This window comes from Chenopodium album, chromosome 16 (assembly GCF_948465745.1).
Source record: "Chenopodium album chromosome 16, dcCheAlbu1.1, whole genome shotgun sequence".
NCBI lineage: Eukaryota > Viridiplantae > Streptophyta > Magnoliopsida > Caryophyllales > Amaranthaceae > Chenopodium > Chenopodium album.
In genome coordinates, this window is record NC_137849.1 from 22,562,204 (window position 1) to 22,582,447 (window position 20,244).

A 20,244-nucleotide genomic window follows, 5' to 3' on the forward strand; every position below is an offset into this window, starting at 1 on the left:
TAAGGAAAGACTTCACCCCCATTAGGATGAGCTACGATGTTGCCTTCGATCGACTCCATACTAAGGGACTCATTACTCCCATAGGACCTATTCAAGATCCCGCACCTGAAAAGAGATTGCCTAGTTGGAATCTAGATGCACTTTGCAAGTACCATCAAGGTAGGGGTCATACTACTAAGAGCTGTTGGAAGCTAAAAGAGGCTATCCAACATTTAATCGATAATAACAAGCTTCCCATACCTCCAGCTAGCAAGAAGAGCGAGTGATGATAAAGCAAATGACACAAGACAAGAGGCGAGCTTCAATTACAAGATTTCATGACCTCTTTTTCTTTTTCATTTTTTCCTTTCCCCAATAAGTCTAGCATAGGCACTTTTTTTTCCCTTAGATTTACTTTGTAGATTTTTTCTATCTCCCTTTTAATAAAATGAGCATTTTATTTCTTGCATATGATCATTGCATCACATTAAAAAAAAAAAAAATCGTCGAACTGAGTACAAGGTATATCAATGATTTGAGGCACCCCTTGTAGCTACATCATATCACCTTTCACCCTTCAAATATACAATCCTTTCTTGACAAACCACTTTGAACCTCGTCTAACGATAGACCTTGCTTTCTTCAACCCACATCTACCTAACCTTGGGATGGGATGGTGTGCAACTTATGCAATTTTTCAAAGAATAAAAGCTTTAGTAATTTCAAAAAATTAAAATAAGCAAAAATGATAAAAGTATACAAAAGGGCAAGTGTTCCAATGTCTTTGATATGAACACGTCTCAGATTACGTCTCTTATCGAGTGCTAGGTACCGTGTCTGAGAAACATGAATGCCAAGTGAGTGATAGACCGCATGATTGGGATTGCCCACACTTATCCAAATAAAAAAATGACAAAGCGAAAAAAAAGAGAGAGCAAAAAATATAAAAGAAAATAGCTCAAAAGTATGGAAACCTCAAGCATAAAAATACAAGGATCCAAATGCAAGGTTGCACACCTTGGGGGCTTATCTAGGGTCTTGAGCCTTTATCCCTTTCTTCTATAACCTTTAGCCTAACCACGTTACAACCCTCAAAAGACCTTTTTGAGGAATACACATACTTGTGCGAGGTTCGGCTAGAGCTACGTTCGGCCTGATTCCTAACGGATACGTAGACAACCTCACAAAGGGGTGCGGCCGTAATAAACATGCATTCATATTCACATTCACATACTCACACCATGATCATATCAAAGGATCTCCAATGCTCATCCCTAATCATTTAGAGCTAGACTTGGGGGCTTGATCCCTACATTATTAGCTTACCTAGCCTAAGAGTCACCATCATTTGACTCTTCTCAAAATACTTTTTCCAAACTCTTAGCCTTTGCAGCCTAACTGTAGTATCACTTTCACACACATCACAGATACATGACCAAATAATGCTCCCTTAGGAACCCTTTGTCATGAAATCTTAACACAACATTGAAGCATACTTTGTCATAACAAAATCACTCTTCACTCATCATTGCATCACAAAGTATGAAGTGCTTAGCCTTCGTGCCTAAGTTACCCAAATACTTTCATCATTGATTCAACAATTGAGATAACCTAAAATGAGTTAATCCTTGCACCTTGAGAGATAGTATCAAACGTTTGACTAAGCTCATTCAACATGCAGCATCAAAAACTTCTTCCTTTTTGCGTCTTTCTTTTTCAGGAGAAAGTTTGTACCCTCCACAAAAATGACGGAAATTTTTGTTTTCTGTATTTCGAGTCATGTACATATCGAGCTTCATGAGTCAACACTATGCACACACGAGTCACACGAAAAGTTTATACCTTGAGTCGTGTCAAGCAATGAGTCAAGAAACACTAAGTCTTAGATCAACCCTAAAGAAAGATAAGCAAAGTCCTATAGTCCAAAATATAAATACAGGTGCATCCCAGCAAGCAAGAACATTCCCGGATTTTTTCGAAAAACCGCGAATATGACACATGAGATTCTTCCAAGATGAGAGGAGTTACATAGATCAGTAAATTAGAGATGAAGAGCTTTAATTTACAAAAGATTTGAGCGGATTTGGTTGAAAGGAAATGACCAAGTTCAAAGTTCGGAGCAAAACCGAGCAACGAACAGCAGCAGTAAGAGCAAAATAAGGAAGACCCGACTCCAGCACCAGACGACAAGGATGTCGCCTGGCGACAACATCTGTCGACCGGTGACAGAGCATAATTACAGCGACAGTAATTTCCAGTGTGCGTCTGTGCGGCGACATGATACATGGCCCTCATAAGTGACTATGTGGACCTTATGCAGCAATTTTGGGTTCCTTGGTACGCCAGTTAGCCCCTATAAGCAATTTGACATGATTAAGTAATCGGCTCGATTACAATCACAATAGGTGATCGACCTGATGAAAGATCGTCTCACTTAGCTCAAAGCGCCTAAACATTGGCTCATCGCAAAGACACCGACATAATGGTTCACAAGCAGCAGAAGGCACCGACATAATGGTTCACAAATAGAAAAAATGCACCGACGTATTGGCACCGCGAAAATTACAGCAAAAAAATTTTGCAACAGCAAAGTTCAAGCGAGCTTTAAGATCGACAAGCGTTGGTCTTCGGTATTTTCTTTAGAACATTATTGTAACAACTGAGGATGACTTCAAGCGAAGTTATCTTTGACAACGTTCCCTAGGACATGGAAGGTTGTCAGACAACTGAGGATGACTCCAAGCGAAGTCATCTTTGACAGCATTTGCTAAGATTGTGGAGGTTGTCACCAAGATTTGAGATGATAGCACGAGATGGGCGGTCTTTGAAAGCATTCGCTAAGATTGTGGAGGTTGTCACCAAGATTTGAGAAGATAGCACGAGATGGGCGGTCTTCGACAGCATTCGCTAAGATTGTGGAGGTTGTCATTAAGATTTGAGAAGATAGCACAAGATGGGCGGTCTTCGACAGCGTTCGCTAAGATTGTGGAGGTTGTCACCAAAATTTGAGAAGATAGCACGAGATGGGCGGTCTTCGACAGCATTCGCTAAGATTGTGGAGGTTGTCACCAAGATTTGAGAAAAGCGGTTCGTGATGAGGCGGTCTTCGACGACTTTTGCTATGATTGGGAAGGTCGTCACTATGATTCAAGGAAAAAGGCTCGAGATGTAGCAGCATTGGTTAACGACGTTCCCTAACTTGTGGAGGGTTGTCACAAATGACTGGAGGTGATTTCAAGCGAAGTTATCTCCGATCATGTTCCCTAGCTTGCGGAAGATGGTCATGAGGTGGTAGAAGATCGTTTCAAGCGAAGCAATCTTCGATAGTGTTCTCTAGCTTGCAGAATACTATCACAGCGGAAATTGAAGGTAGTAACAAGCGTAGCAGTCTTCTGGCGGTATCCCCTAGCTTGAGGAAGATCGTCACAACAAATCGGTTACCTTTAGAGACGTGTGCTCGACGGTGCAAGATACGCATTTCTTAACTCTTTTATCTGTTTTAACTAACGCTAGTTTCCAGGTATCGGCGTTACAAGAATGATTTAGGATCGCCAGAATGTTCTGAATCATTCTCCGTCCCTATCGCTACTTTGACTTTTGTTTTCGAAACTTGCGTTTCTCCAAACTCAGTCAAAGTGGGGGCTTCTGTAGACACCCAAATGTGTCTCCCCAAAACCCGGTGGTGAATACTTCTCACGTCAAATCATAATCGAATGAAGTGAAAGTGTGGAAAGTCTGATGTTGCGGTTATTTTTTATTTCTCTTCTTTCTCTCTGTTTCGAAAACCTATTTTATGAAAATAGCCAATCCAGTTTGGTTTGATCCATGGCAAGGGTCCAATAATAGTGTAGTTGGATTAGGCTTGAAAAGAGCTTTCCAACGATATATTATAAGCCCAATTCCGATGAATAATGAGGAAGTTATGACCAAATTACTAAATTGGGCCCGGTTTAACCTTTATATGCGGCCCAATGATCTAGAGGAGGGCCCATTATGATTTATGATTCCTAATGCAATTAGGATTGATTATAGTCTTCTAGAATCTTCTAGAAGGTTTTTTTGAATCCTAATGTGATTAGCATTGATAATTGAGTATTGTGAGTTTTATTTAGGATAAAAGAAGTGTTTTAAATAAAATCACAGTTTTATCCCTCGTACGCTTAATTTTATCAAAATATGAAAACGTGTGTGTAGGGAATATTCCAAGCCATTAACCCCAAGCTTGAATCCCACTGTGATCATACACTTAAGCATGGTGGCGTCCAAAGGGAAGGAAGCTAGAGCAAAAGAGTCGCCAACAAGTTTTAGGAACTTGTAAACCGTTCACAAGGTGAAGATTACACCCCTTAACGATCCATGAGATCGTCAACTCCAAAAGGACTAGAACCAAATAGGGTTCGGGGATGAAGGTGCAAATCCAACCTAAAAGAGATTGAACCTGCCCTAATAATAGGCCTCTACTTCATTCTTCTCATATTCATGTGCGCTTTCTGACTAGCATGCAAATAATAGATTGACCCTAAACCTGTTTATCTATGTTGGTTGAATTTAATGCACAAGCAAAACTATTATTGGCGATCACTTGAATTATAATCAAATTAGCCTAAACAAGATTATTAATTATCTTATTAAGCGTGATTACAAGTACAAATTCCCTTTAATCCTGCAAGAGAGGGCGTGATCAAGAAATAACAATAATAATCATCAAGCAACATAATAATTATCATAATAATAATAATAATAATAATAATCATAACAATTATAATCATGTTAATAATAAAGCTATAATAGCAAGATTCTAGGCATGATACTAACAAGATTAATAATAAACCCTAGCATGTCACTAAGTATTAAAAATCAAACCTTTAGCCCTAACATGATACTAACATATTATTAGAAAAGAGTAAAAGGCACCCTAAACATGATACTAGAAAGCCATAACAACATCCTAACATGATACTAGGAATTAAACAAATTTAAACATGCTTTCTACAAGAATAGAGCAATAAGATTACATACTTTGATGCCTCGTACCTCTTTCTAATAACAAAATACACGCGTTAGTAACTTAAAGGAAAATATAAAATCAAACAATCAAATCAAATAATTGAAATAGAGATTAGGGACCAAACCCTTAGAAATTATAACCTTTCACGTCTAGGGCAAAGGTAACTTCGAACTTGGCTAGGTGTTTCTAAATCTCGTGAATACGGAATTTTGTTAGGGGGAAGGTTTAGAAAAAGAATAGAGAGAGAAAGCTTCTAGCTTTTGAGAGAGATGATGATTGTTGATTCCTTAAAAACGGAGGTTCAGGACCCTATTTATATGAAAACAGTCCGAAAATAGGTATAATTTGATAAGGAATAAAACTCCACGCTGTCGCTGCAAAACCGACCTTGTCGCCAGGCGACAAGGTCTGTCGCGTGGCGACAGACCTGTTGTGTGGCGACAGCCTGGATTCCTACGCACTTTTAAACACGGAGTCCTCATATGAATCAAAATCGATTTATAAAGTCCGTATGAAAACCGAAACCGTATTTTTCATAAAATAATATTTTATTCCAAATAAAACTTTATCAAAATCTAATTATTAATTCTAATCTTATTAGGATTAAAGAGAACCTTCTAAAGAATTCTAGAAGACTATAATCAATTCTAATAACTTTAGAAATAACAATTAACATTGGGCCCTCCCTTAGATCATTGGGCCGCATGTAAAGATCAAACCGGGCCTAGTTTAGTGTTTTGGCCATAACTTCCTCATTAATCATCGGAATTGGGCTTATAATATATCGTTGGAAAGCTCTTTGCAAGCCCCATCCAACTACATTATTATTGGACCCTTGGCGTGGATCAAACTAAACTCGATTAGCTATTTTCATAAAATAGAGTTGTTTTCAAAAACAGAAAGAAAGAATTTTTAATAAAAACCAACCGCAACACTTGACTTTTCACACTTTCACCTTATTCGATAATCATTCGACGCAAAAGGTATTCATCACTGGGTTTGGTTTTGGGGAGACACATTTGGGTGTCTACAGAAGCCCCCACTTTGACTGAGTTTGGAGAAGCGCAAGTTTCGAAAACGAAAGTAAAAGTAGCGATAAGGACAGAGAATGATTCAGAACGTTCAGCGATCCTAAATCCTTCTTGTAACGTCGATACCTGCAAACTAGCATTAGTTAAACAGATAAAAGAGTTAAGAAACGCGTATCTTGCACCATCGAGCACACGTCTCTGAAAGTAACCGATTTGTTGCATTTTGTTTTTGTCGAAGACCGCTCTGCTTGTAGCTGCCTCCTACTGTTGAAGATGACTCTGCTTGTAGTCATTCTCCGCCGCCTGTGACCATCTTCCACATCCTAGGGAACACGATCGAAGATAACTCTGCCTGTAGCCATTTTCAGTTGTTGGTGATCATTTTCCACATCCTAGGGAACACGATCGAAGATAACTCTGCTTGTAGCCATCTTCAGTTGTTTGTGAAAACCCTCCACAAGCTAGGGAGCGCTGCCAAAGATATCTTCGCCTGAAGTCACCCTCATTTGTTGTGACAATACTCCGAAGAATATCACCGAAGACCAATGCCTGTTGATCTTTTAAAGTTCGCTTGAACTTTGCTTCCGCTATGCCAGTACGTCGGCGCTTTTGCTGCTTGTGAACCAGTGTGTCGGTGCCTTTGCTGTTTATGAACCGTTATGTCGGTGCCTTGCGATGAGCCAATGTTTAGACGCTTTAAGCTAATTGAGACGACCTTTCATCAGGTCGATCACTTGATTTAATCGTAATCGAGCTGATCATTAAATCATGTCAAGTTGCTTAGAGGGGCTAACTGGCGTACCAAGGAACCCAAACCGCCGCACGAGGTTCACATAAACATATTATGGAGCCCTGTCTCTGTCGCCGCTCCAGCACTAGCCAGAACTTTTTGTCGCCACTATTTCTGCTTGTCGCCAGGTGACAGGCTTTGTCGCCACGCGACAAACTTGTCGTTTGGCGACAGGGTCGGGTTTTTTAAATACCCTCCCTTTCTTCTTCATTTTCCGTTGCTGCATGTTCTGTTTTTCGCATTTGCTTAAAAACTTTGATCTTCTCATTCTCGCTCAATTCTCAACTGAATTCGCTCAAACTTGTTGCAAATCAAAGCTTATTTCATCTATTTTCCCGATCCATGTAATTTTTATTCAAACTTAACTTGGTTTTTGCTGAATTATGCATTCTTTGTTTGCGAATTTTCCGAAAATTCAAACATGTTCTTGCTTAATTTGCTTCTTTTGCCGAATTTTATGCTTTAAACTTGCTTGATCATGCTTATGCATTGCCTTGGGAGTGTTTTGAGACTTGTTTGACTCAATTTGGTGAAGAAATGAGCGATTCACCATTGTTGGACCTCTTGAGGTCGTGAAGAACAATGTTATCCGTTCTTTGTGTTTTTACTAGTTCTTCTTGTACAATTTGTCACAGTATTTATCATAGTATTGCAAGAAATTTTTTGGTTGGTTGAAAATGCTGATTATGCTCATATTGAATTTGTGCTCTGTTTTAGTACTGCGTACTCCATTTTTACGAACATAGTATCATGCGGCTAGGCGAACCTTAGATGCTATAGAACCTTAATCTTTATTATTTGCATAATATAGCATGGTTAGGCAACGCGGCTCTGGTTCTCAGTTGAGGGACGCACGCCGGGAGGACGACCTTGTCCGCGAGGGTGAGGACCCTTCTACTAGACTTGGACCTCTTCCAGAGTGGGATGAGAACACTCTTTTCTTTTCTCCCGAGCACCATATCTCTGAGCGGGTGCGACGCGGGCTCATCAGCGGGAGGACTCGCAGTCATGGTTCTGGCAACAACGTCATCGGTACGCTATATAAAGCGTATTTCAGCAGAGACGAGGTGTTGCGATAGTTGTGGGAGTCCTGTGGGTTGACTCCCCTCTTTCGGGCTACTCAGGCCATGTACTCCTATGATGGGGTAACCTCGTCGTTCGAGCTTTGGTGGAGTTCTTTTGGGACACCACCAACACCTTTCACTTTCCCTAGGGTGAGATGACGGTCACTCCTGCCGACTTCAGTCTCATCACAGGTTTGGAGTTTCATTCTTCTCCACTGCCATTTGACAGTGATATTACTGTCTACTCACCGATGGTTTCGGAGTTATTGGGTCCGATTGCTGTTCGGGCCCGTACCGAGGCTCAGCCGGGACAACTTAGTTCCCGGTGCATCCGCCGTTCCACCTTGGTGGCGGTTTTGAGGACGATGCGACCACTCGCGAGCAGCGGGTGCACATCTTTGTTCTTATTTTGCTGTCAGGGACCTTTTCTCCTGACAAGGATATTCGAGTGCTCCTTTAATACCTGAGAGCTGTTCGCGACCTTCCTCTGGTCGGGACGTATGATTGGGCCAGCTTGGCCTATGCTGACTTTCTTCTGGACCTGCGATGTTCCTGTCGTCACAGGGCCTTGTTTGGAGAGGTCGCACTTTCCAGTTTCTGGAGGGTCGTAGAGGTATATTTCTATCCTTTTTAAATTAGCTCTAGACTTGTGCAAGCATTTGCTGACTTTCTCTTATCTATGCAGATTTGGTTCTACGAGTACTTCCCCAAGCTTGCGCTTGTGAGACCTTCACCTCGCGAGCTCCCCATTGGCGCTGGTTGGGGAGGTTGTACGGGTCAGGTCGAGACTGTACGTATTCGAGATCTGATCCTTGCGGTAAATTCTCGTGAACACTTGCTTTTTGATATTAACCTTTTGAGTGTATTGATCTTACATAGCCGTTTTGTAGGAGCCTGACGTAGTATACCGACCATGGGAGGATTTGGCTATACATGCGCTGGCCGCGCGGTATACTACTAAGCGTCGTTATTTTCAGGGGACGTATGACGCTACAGTGTATGTTGGCGAGAGAGTAGCTATTCAGCACTCCTCGGATGTTTTCGTCGTCCCCGCTTGCCCGCCTCAACATATGTTTCATGAGGCGTTGATGCGTGACTTTGCGAGTCGGTCGTCTCCTGGCACTCCCTGGCGATCTCATGTCCATTTGGAGCAGATTTAAGAGGATGACTTGCTGCCTTTGCTAGCACCGACCCCTGTTTTGTCTAAGGAGGCAGCGGTATGCTTAGTTTTTATTTCTCTTTAGGTAGCCCCCAAGCGAATTCTTATCATTTGAATTTTATTTTATCAGGCTGGGCCTAGGGGGTTCGGACTAGGGTACGTTCGGACCGATCGAGGAGATGATTCCTCCAGCCCCCGAGGATCAACGTTTTGTGGAGCGCTCCATTCCTCGTCACCAGACTCGGGTGAGCTTATCTATTTTCTTGCTTTTGTATTTGTTCTGTATTATCACTGACTTTATTCCTTTGACAGTTTTCTTGCGAGGTGGTGACAGCTATGGCGAGGTGTATAGACGCCTTTCGCAGCCAGCTCGTGAGGTTACGAGACCGAGCTACCTGTCGGAGGAACGACGTTGAAGAGGTATCTCTCTTGTCTTTCTTTTGTATCACCTTTCATTATATTCTTTCCTTGGTGTCTGACTTGATTTACCTTTGCAGGGATAGCCTATTCCTTCACCCCGCACTCGGTCGAGACCTGAGGCTAGGAGAGAGCCGAGTAGATCTGGCTCAAGGCGTCGCCGCACTTCTGACAGCGGCTGAGGTGGCCGGTCTGAGGCTGCTCCAACCGAGGGCTCGGCTTCTTCACCTAAGGATGTCTTTGCTGGGCCGACGGGCCAAGGAGGCGTGACATCGGCTCCTTCGATGGGTGGTGGGACATACGAGGTTGACTCGTCGTCGCAGCAGCCCTTGCAGCCTCAGCCGTTGTCGATTGGTGAGCCTGGGTGGACTGGCCCTGAGCTGAGATTTCCGCCGACTGGTGGAATAGGAAATGGTGAGGGGCATACTCCCCGAACTACAGCGTTCTTTGATATGATGGGCGTACCTCATCATCTACGGCCTCCGGCACCATAGTTTGTACCTGTGCTTATTTATTTGACTTCATAGGACTTTATCTTTTGTAGATTGGACATATTGTATATACAAACTTTTTATATTAAGCCTGTTTTATCTTTGCCTTTTATTTTTCATTTTATGTGCATGTGAGTGTGTGCAATTGTGACTTAATTTTTGCGCAAAAATTTCCGTCATTTTTATTATCAGTGGAAGGTATCCGACTTTCTCCCCCAAAAGAAAAAATGAAAAATGATTTCGACTAAAATAAGCCTAAGCTCAATTTAATCAAAAAGAAAAAAGCAATATGGATTGGAATTGTATATGAGGGTATTGAGTAACGGGGTGTAATGTGCAAAATCAAAGTCGAATCGAAGTCAGAAAACGCGGTTTTCATGACGCGTAATTGTCACTGGCTTAGATGCGTTGTCGCCAAGCGTATCCTTTTGTCGCCAGGCGACAAGCTTTGTCGCCACGTAAACATGGGCACGGGCCGTGCCTGGCCGTGCCGGGGTGGCGGCCGTGCCGTGCCGTGCCTGAAATTGGCACACCCCAGCCCACGGCACGGCACGGCCCACGTGCCTAGCGGGCCGTGCCGTGCCGGGCCGCGGGCCAAACCGTGCCTACCTTAATTTTTTTTTTTTTTTTTTAAAAAAAAAAATAAATGTTAAAAAAAACGAATTAAAAACAAAAATGCATATAATAAAAAAAAATACTAGTGCGATAATCCGAAAACACAAAAAATTGAAGAATAACTTATTTTATTATATGACGGTAGCCGGTACGAATGTACGATAATTCAATAATACAAAATTACAAAATAAGTAATGATAATTAAAAATCGTACAATAGTGTATGAATATTGAATAACTTCATTTATTATACGGAATATGAAGTTCGATAATACAAAAAGAATACAATAGTGTATAATGTAAATATGTAATCATGTAATTATTATTGGTCGTCTTCGTCTTCGCCTTCGTCTTCATCTTCGTCTTCGTCTCCTAGAGGTTCAAGGTCATCCGCCAATTGAGTGGATTGAGAAGTATGAGAACTAAAAGAAGTCGACGTTCCTTCATCGTCGTCGTTTTGTGCATAAGTACGATCTTGAGAACGAGTTTCGGCATCCAACCAATCCTTGAAGCAAACACAAATTTCAAGTGTTTCGGGTTTTAGTCTTGTTCTTCTATAGTCTAGAACTCTTCCCGACGCACTAAAAGCTCTTTCGGAAGCAACGGAGGAGACTTGGATAGCAAAAATATCACGAGCCATTGCCGACAAAATTGGATGTTTCACGGCTTGTGATTTCCACCAATCGAGGATGTCGAGGCCAAACTTCTCTTCATCGTCCATGCCTTTCATGAAGTCGTAACTTAAGTACATTTGCAACTCCGAAACATCGCTTTGTGTTCTCCTAGATGATGATGATTCTGTACCTGAATACTTAGACATCAAGTTAGCAGCTTGTGCAAATAAACCTTTGGCCCGTTTACTTACATTTTTGGATGTTTGAGAAGGGGCAAATTGAGACACGGTTCCATATTTACTTTCATAAACATTATATAAATTAAAAAACTCATCCGTCACCTTATTCTTAAAAGTTTCAACATCATCTTCAAAATTCATGTTACTATAATAAATATCAATTAATAAAAAGGTGCCATCATATTTTTGTCTAGGATCTAAAATAGAAGCAAAAATATAAATCATAGGAATATCGGTGTAATATTTACGCCATTTATCCTCCATGGATGGAAGATATCCACGATAAACATGTTCTGATCGGTGTTCCGCAAAAAGTTGTGCAAGTAAACATGCATTGCTAAGAAAAGAATGAGCACAAGGATTATATACAGAAGAAAAACAATGTGTCATACCATATAGTAATTGTAAAAACTGCATATATTTTTCACAATTAGCCCAATCATCTTCAAGTAAAGCATTTTGTGGAAATTTTATATTATAAAAAAGTGTTAAATGAACCTTGTACTCGATTGCCCGACTCAACATTTCATAGGTGGAGTTCCACCTAGTTGGACAATCCGGTGCTATTTTTATGGTTTTTATCCGTTGTTGCCTGCAAAAACCTTTCCATTCTTGATATCTCATGTTAGAGCTATTAATAGTGCAAATAGCATTCCTTATTTTGTGATAAAATGGACCAATTGCTTGTGTTCCATCCTTCACACACAAGTTAAGAACATGACAAATGCATCTAACATGAAGTGCATCTCCATCTAATATAACATCGTTCAATTGGGATTTGACCAAATTCGCACTATATGTCATAGAAGTTGCATTATCGAAAGTCATAGACATGATTTTATCCCTAAGACTATATGCATCAATAGCTTCCATTAAATGATGTGAAATGTTAAGACCGGTATGAGGGTATTCAAGCATTTTGAAATGAATGATGCGTTTTGTAACATCCACTCATTATCTAACCAATGACAAGTAACACATAAATAGTGAAGTCCGTACCCACCATCCCATGCATCGGCGGTTAAAGAAACTCTACTAGGAAGATTAGCTAATTCATTTACTAATTTCAATTTGTACTCTAGATAAGTCTTCATGGCAGCAGATCGAACGGTTTTTCGGGAGATTTTTTTGTGTTTTGGTTGTAGTGCTCGGTTAATATAGTTGTTGAAGGCATCATTTTCGGCGAAAAGAAAAGGTTGTTCTGCATGTACAATCATTCTCCCAAGTTCATCCCTATCTCTCTCGTAATTGTAAATGAAACCTTGTGGATGGAATTGAGAAATTTTAGGTTGGGTTGGATCACTAGATGGTCCACCACATTTTTTTGTATGTCTAGTAAGGTGTCCCGTCCCTCCCTTGGTATCGGCCGAGAAAATTTTACCACAAGTCCGACACTTGCATTTTTTTCCATCTTTACTTAATTGATAATGTGCCCAACATTCACTCTTTCTTTTGGTTTGAGCAAAATCCTCTTCGGTACACCACTCTAATATGTTAGGATTTTGGGTGGATGGTTCACTCGACCCGGGGGCTTGTGTTTGGCTACCTTAGGAAGGAGGAGGAGGAGGAGGAAAAGGAAATTCATATTGTTGAAATTGGGTTTGTTGAAATTGGGTTTGATGAAATTGGGTCCAAGGAGCCATATCATCCATTTGTTCTTGCCCTCCCGTGTTTTGGGGATGAAAGAAAGGGGTGGAAGTGTTTGGAAAGGGCATGTTAGAAGAGGGAAAGGGCATGTTAGGGGGGGGGGGCATAGACGTTGAAGTGTTTGGGTTTGGTGATTCCCTACGTTTTGACTTGGATTTTCTAGAGGAGGAGGAAACGTTCTGGTTTGATGCCATGATTAATTAATAATAATAACACAATTAACAATAACAAAGTAACAATTAATAACAATGAGATCAATGAGAATTAATTAGTAAGTAGTTTTTATATAAATTAAATTTTCAAAAATAATTATAATAATAGTAGATTACTTGGATCAATGAGATCCCAGGTAGGAGAGGTTAGGAGCGACGTTGTCCAGAGCCCAAATCCCGCCTTAGACAGATTTCAACAATCCAAATAACCCACAATTAAAATAATAATAATAATAATAATAATAATAATAATAATAATAATAATAATAATAATAATAATAACAATAATAATAACAACAACAATAACAAATTAAAATAAAGTTGAGTTAGATCTTACAATGACGCTTCAATGCTTTCCCAAATTTATAATTTCTCGAACTTATAATTTCCCGAAATTTTAATTTCCCGAATGTAAATATAACAATTTTTTTTTTTTTTTTTTTTGGTAGTAGACTAATAATAGTAAAAATGTAAAATTCATAAGAGAGTAGGAATTTTTTTTTTCTTTTCACAAAAGAGAGGAAGATTGTATGATTTGTAGGAATTTGAGAATTGAGAATTTGGGAGTAAGAAAATTAGAGAATAAGAGAGAAGAGATGAGTTGATGAATTGTGAAAATTTTGGAGGAAAATATGAGGTATTTATAGGGGATTTGGGTGGGAAATTGGGTGGAAATTGGAGGAAAATATGGCCGTTTATAGCTGTTGGAAAACAGCCATAAACGGCCATATTTTCCAACGGCTAGTTCAAGGCACGGGCCGTGCCGTGCCGGGCCGTGCCGGGCCGTGCCACGGGCCGTGCCGGCGGGTCGTGCCAGCGTGCCGGCCGTCGTGCCGGCCACCGTGTCGCCGCTGTGCCACGGCCCGTGCCCGTGCCCGTCCCAGAAATTTTGTTCACGGCACGGCCCACGGCCCACAGATGGGCCGCCGTGCCGTGCCGTGCCGGTGTCGTGCCGGGCCCGTGCCGCCCGCGTGCCGGCACGGCCCGTGCCCACCTTTATCTCCACGCGACACATGTTGTCGCCACACGACAAGCTTGTCGTTTGGCGACAGACTTATTTTTCCAAATCCTTACAGAATTCGAAATCTGCCAAAAAATTGTTTATAAATAGCCCCCAAATCTGACGATTTCTGTATAATTCGAACAGATTAACTCAAAAATTAATTATGGATTTAATTAAGAAGAGTTTTTTTTATTTCACTCGTGAGTGGTGTCATTCTTTAACTGCTAAGGAGAGAAAGGAACTTGACTTTTTCCATATGGGGGGTATTTATGGCATAAAGGGGGTAGATCTTGATATAGACTTCGTTCATACCGCCTTAGAATATTTGGATCCTAATACTCATTGTTTTAGATTAAGCTATGATGAGATTTTCCCTTTACTAGAAGAGTTCGGTGCTATTCTAGGCTTTCCTCCATTTAATCTTGTGGTAATGCCTGCGGTGAGTGAGTATTATTACAATGATTATGAGCGTTTCCTTGACCTTAGGGGTAAAGATCTAAAAAACATCGTGCATGGTAATAATGTAAATTTAAAAGAATTCGCACGATTTTATTTTGATAAACCACGCTCTGAATCTTTTCATGTTTATAGGAGAAGAGCTTTCCTCTTTTGCATGCTTAGCCAATATTTTCTTACTAATGGTAAAAATAATGATGGTCAAGCAATTATAATATCTGTGCTAGAACAAATTGAATCTGGGAGAAATCCAATGCCATTAATCGTTAGAGAGACTATGCTTAGTCTTGATGAATTGAAGAAGAATCCAGAAGCACCTCTTCAAGGCTCCCCAATTTTATTACAGGTAGAAAAATAATATTCTTAATTTCAGAAATTAAAAATAAATTTTTGTATAGCAATACTGATTATGTGCATTTATTTTTACAGATGTGGCTCATAGAGAGACTAGAATTGATTAGTCCTCCTGATAATATTGACAAATATACCCCTAATTGCTTTGTTCGGCGAAAGAAGCGTTTCTCCTTGAAGATGGGTCGCCGTGAATGGGACAAAGTTTTTGTCTGTTGTGACTTCTCCATTAAATGGGTCGTTCCTTGGTGGAAGCTTGAAAAGATGATTGGTTGTAATACCCAACCCTTTTGCCATCTTCCTAGTTCGTCAAAATTGACCTTTTATTATCCCTGTAGAGTAAAGAGGCAATATGGGATTGCACAAACCATTCCTACGGGAGATCTTCGTAGCCCTTATGAATTCCTGGTTTCACAAGAAGTTGAAAGATTTGACGGGTATTGGTGTGCTATGCCTTTATGGAAAGTAATTACCCAAAAAGACCGAACCAAAATAAAGAAGACCAATGTGAAGACTCGCCTTGGTGACAAGAAAATGCATGCGAAGGAACGCCTAGGTGAAAGAGTTGAGTTTAAGACTCTTGTGATGCCTAAAAAGAAGAGTGCTAAAAAAGACAAAGGGAAAAGAAAGGTGGATTCTACAGAAAAGAAGGTTTGGGTAGAGAAGAAGCATGGAGTTTTAGCCGTGGGAGAGACTACCCATACTAAAATCGAATGTAGAGCCTCTAATGGATGTCTCTTAGCAAAAGTGATGGATGAAGAAGAAGCTTCTGACAAAAATTGTAAAAGAATGAAGAAAGAAAAGAAAGATTAGAGTATTGCTTTTCCTTCGATTTATTAGACAATTTAAGTTAATTTTAATTTTTTAAGTTTTATTTAAATTCCATCAATAATGTAATTCTTTATTTATTAATGCAATTTCATCTTTTTAATTAAATTAACTTTACATTTGTTCATTTAAAGCAATGAAAACAACTTAAAATATTTTTTCCGAAAGAATTTCTTCAAGTATGGAAGTCGAAAAAATTTCCAGAATGCACCAAAGTTGTCTAGATATACGCAGAAAATTGGCGCTGCTCATATGAGTCTGTCGCCAGTCTTTTCGACTTGTCGCCTGGCGACACACTTGTCGTTTGGCGACAATTTTTTACTTTTTTTTTTTTGTCGATCTCGAGACACGAAACGTTTGATAATTAAAGTGGCCGCACCCTTTACAGGGTTGCCTATGTATCCTTTCTTAAGGAATCAGGCCAAACGTAGCTCTCTTGAGTGTCCTACTCAAGTAATTATGGATAGTACTTCTTAAGTTGGTCAAGATTGGTCATGTTTGAGAATTCATTGCCATCCATGTCAGTTAATTGAGCTACACCTCCTGATAAGATTGTTTTGACAATGTATGGTCCGGACCAATTGGGTCTGAATTTTCCTCTTGGATCCAAAACATTTTTCCTTAGTGCTTTTAGTACCAAGTCTCCAACCTTGATGTTTCTTGTCTTGACCTTCTTGTTGAAGTGTCTAGCCATGCGAGTTTGGTAGCATTGGGTATGATGTAGAACTTCTAGTCGTTTTTCATCAAGTAGAATTAGCTCTTCATACCGTGCTCTAGTCCATTCAACTTCATCGAGTTTACTTTCTAACGCGATGCGTAGAGACGTATTTCTAGTTCTACAAGGTGTACGGCATCCATTCCATAGACTAGGGTGAATGGCGTGTTTCCTGTTGACGTTCGAATTGACGTGCGATAACCCCAAAGTGCAAAATGGAGTTTGTCAGGCCAATCCTTGTAATTTTCTGCCATTTTCTCGATGATAGTTTTTAAATTTTTATTAGCTGCCTCAACTGATCCATTTGCTTGAGGTCTATAAGGGGAAGAATGGTGATGTTGAATACCATACTTTTGTAACAATTCTTCACATTCGGCTTGAAAGTGAGTTCCATTGTCAGTTATTATCTCATGTGGGACTCCATATCGACAAATTATGTTCCTTTCGATAAAGAGTGCTACATGTTTTGCAGTGAGTTTAACATATGATTGTGCTTCAACCCACTTTGTGAAGTAATTGATTGCTACCAAGATGTACTCCTGACCTCCTGTTCCAGGAGGTGTGATTTTTCCGATTATATCAATTCCCCATGTTGAGAATGGCCATGGTGAGGTGTAGGTGTAGAGAAGGGATGGAGGAATATGTTGCAAGTTTGCATAAATTTGGCACTTAGGGCATCTTTTTACATATTGATGACAGTCCTTATTCATGGTAGTCCAATAATATCCTTCTCGCATTATCTTTTGGACTAGCATTTTGCCGTTAACATGTGTTCCACATACTCCTTCGTGGACTATTCTCATAGTTCTTTGAGCGTCTTTCTTGCCTATACATAATAGAGCTCGACCTTCAGGTACCCTTTTGTGTAACTCGTCATTTATGAGTACATATTGGGAAGCCAAAAGTCTTAAAGCTCGTTTTGCTCTTTTGTCAGCATGAGGAGGGTATTCTCCTATGGTGACATAATTGAGTATATCGGTGTACCATGGTTCTTCTTCTTCTTCTTGGATTGTTTCATCATCCCCTATAGCCTGAATGTATGCTGGTTTGTGTCTTTTCTCTATAGTTAGAAGCATTTGCTCAATTTCCTTAGGAATCCTAACCATTGAGGCTAGTCTTGCCAAGGCATCGGCAAATTGGTTTTCTTCTCTAGGTAGATATGTGTATTCCACCTTTTCCAGTTGATCGGTGAGAGTTTCCAGATAGGTTTGGTAAGGGGCTAAGCTTTCGCTCCTTACTTTCCATCTTTTGGAGATTTGGTTGATGATCAAAGAAGAATCTCCGAATATTCAAAGTTGCTTTACACCCAATGCTAAAGCGGTTTCGAGGCCTACCACGCATGCTTCATATTCCGCAATGTTGTTGGTAACGTCGAAATCTAAATTTATTGAAATTGGAACATGCTCCTCTTTAGGTGATACTAATAGGACTCCTACGCCACATCCCTTTTGGTTCGAGGCTCCACGAAGTATAAAGTCCAAGTATCATCTTCCGTGACCATTAAGTCTTCATCTGGAAATTCATTGTCGTGTATTGGTGTCGAATCTTCTATTGGAAAGTCCGCTAAGAAGTCCGAGACTACAGATCCTTTGATAGCCTTTTGAGGCATGAATCTCACGTCAAACTGGGCTAGGTTGACTATCCATCTTGAGATGCGTCCGTTAAGCGTGGATTTCTCGAATAAGTACTTGAGAGGATCCATTCGTGACACTACAAAGACTGTGTGAACAAGCATGTAGTGTCTTAACTTGGTTGTGGCCCACACCAATGAGAGGCACAATTTCTCAAGTGGTGTATAGCGTGCTTCATATTAGAGCATCTTTTGCTTAGATAATAGATGGCGTTTTCTTTCCCTTCTACCTCTTGTGTGAGCATAGCTCCCATTGTTTCTTTGGTGACTGTTAAGTACAGCCTTAGAGGAATTCCTGGAAGCGTTGGGGCTAATACGGGAGGATTGATGAGATAGGCTTTGATCTTTTCAAAGGCTTTTTGACACTCGTCGTCCCATATTACTGACATGTTTTTCTTAAGGTTCTTGAATATTGGTGCACATATTGTTGTTAGCTTAGATATGAACCTACTTATATATTGAAACCGGCCAATAAATCCTCGAATTTGCTTCTCGGTTTTGGGCGGTGGCATTGACATGATTGCTTTGATCTTGGTTGGGTCTATCTCTATTCCTCTAGAGCTTATAACATATCCCAAGAGTTTGCCTGAGGTTACTCCAAAAGCACGCTTGGATGGATTCAACCTCATGTTGTATTTTCTTAGCCTCTCGAAGAATTTTCTTAAGGCCACATGATGTCCTGGACGATCTTTAGATTTCATAATCATGTCGTCCACGTATACTTTGACTTCTTTGTGCATCATGTCATGGAGCAGGGAAGTTGCTGCTCGTTGGTAAGTGGCACCCGCGTTTTTCAACCCGAATGGCATTATTGTGTAACAGTAAGTACCCCAAGGTGTTATGAATGTTGTTTTCTCCATGTCTTCTTCGGCCATGAGAATCTGGTTGTACCCTACGTATCCATCCATAAATGAGAGAAGTGCGTGATTTGCTGTATTATCTACCAAAATATCGATGTGTGGTAAAGGAAAGTCGTCCTTTGGACTTGCCTTATTTAGATCTCGATAGTCGACACACATTCGAACTCTACCATCCTTTTTTGGAACTGGGACTACATTTGCAACCCATTCGGGGTATTTGGATACCCTGATAAAACCTACAGTTATTTGCTTTTGTACTTCTTCTTTTATTTTAAGAGCTACGTCGGGTTTCATTCGACGCAACTTTTGTTTTACAGGTTTCATTCCTGGGATTAGTGGTATAGTGTGTTGAGCTATTTCTCTATTAATGCCTGGCATATCTTCATATGACCATGCGAATACATCGATGAATTCTTTAAGTAGATTAATTAATCGGTTCTTTCATCTTTGTTTAGCGTGAGTCCGATTTTAACTTCTCTTTTAATGGTTGGATCTTTTTAGATATCAACTGTTTCAGTGTCCTCAATTATTGGTGTCTTATTTTCAAGTGTTTCCATTGCTTTAATAATTTCTTTGTCATTTTCATCGTTAGTTAAGCAATACTCGTCATCTTGAGCTAAAGAAAGACACGAGGAATAAGGGGAAGAAAACATATTATTAAACTCAGAAATCATTACATCGAACAAAGAAATGTCCGTTGGGACTTGATTGCTAACTATCCTAGAAGTAGATGTTGAAATAAAAGAATTAGAGGGAGGTGCTACAACTAGAGACTTAGAGGACTCGATAGGGGAAGACTCTGACTCAGACTCTGACTCAGAAGATTCTTCGAACATTGGCCCTTGTCCTGTAGTTATTGAGATCTTCTTTCCGTTTTGAGTAGTCACCTTTACTGTCTTGCGCTATCCGCGCACTAAATCCTCTGCTGGGGTGATGAGCTTGGAGGGATGGAAGTTTTCGCTTTGTAGGACGGTTTGAATGAGTGAAGAGTTATCCTCTGTATATCTTGGCTCATTCTTTTCTTGCCCAAAGAGAAGTCCCATGACGTTAAAGTCAAAGCATGGGGGTGCTTTTTCTTTATGGATAGAAGTTGGGATCTCATCTAGAAAGCAGCAATCCAGAAATATTTCGAACCC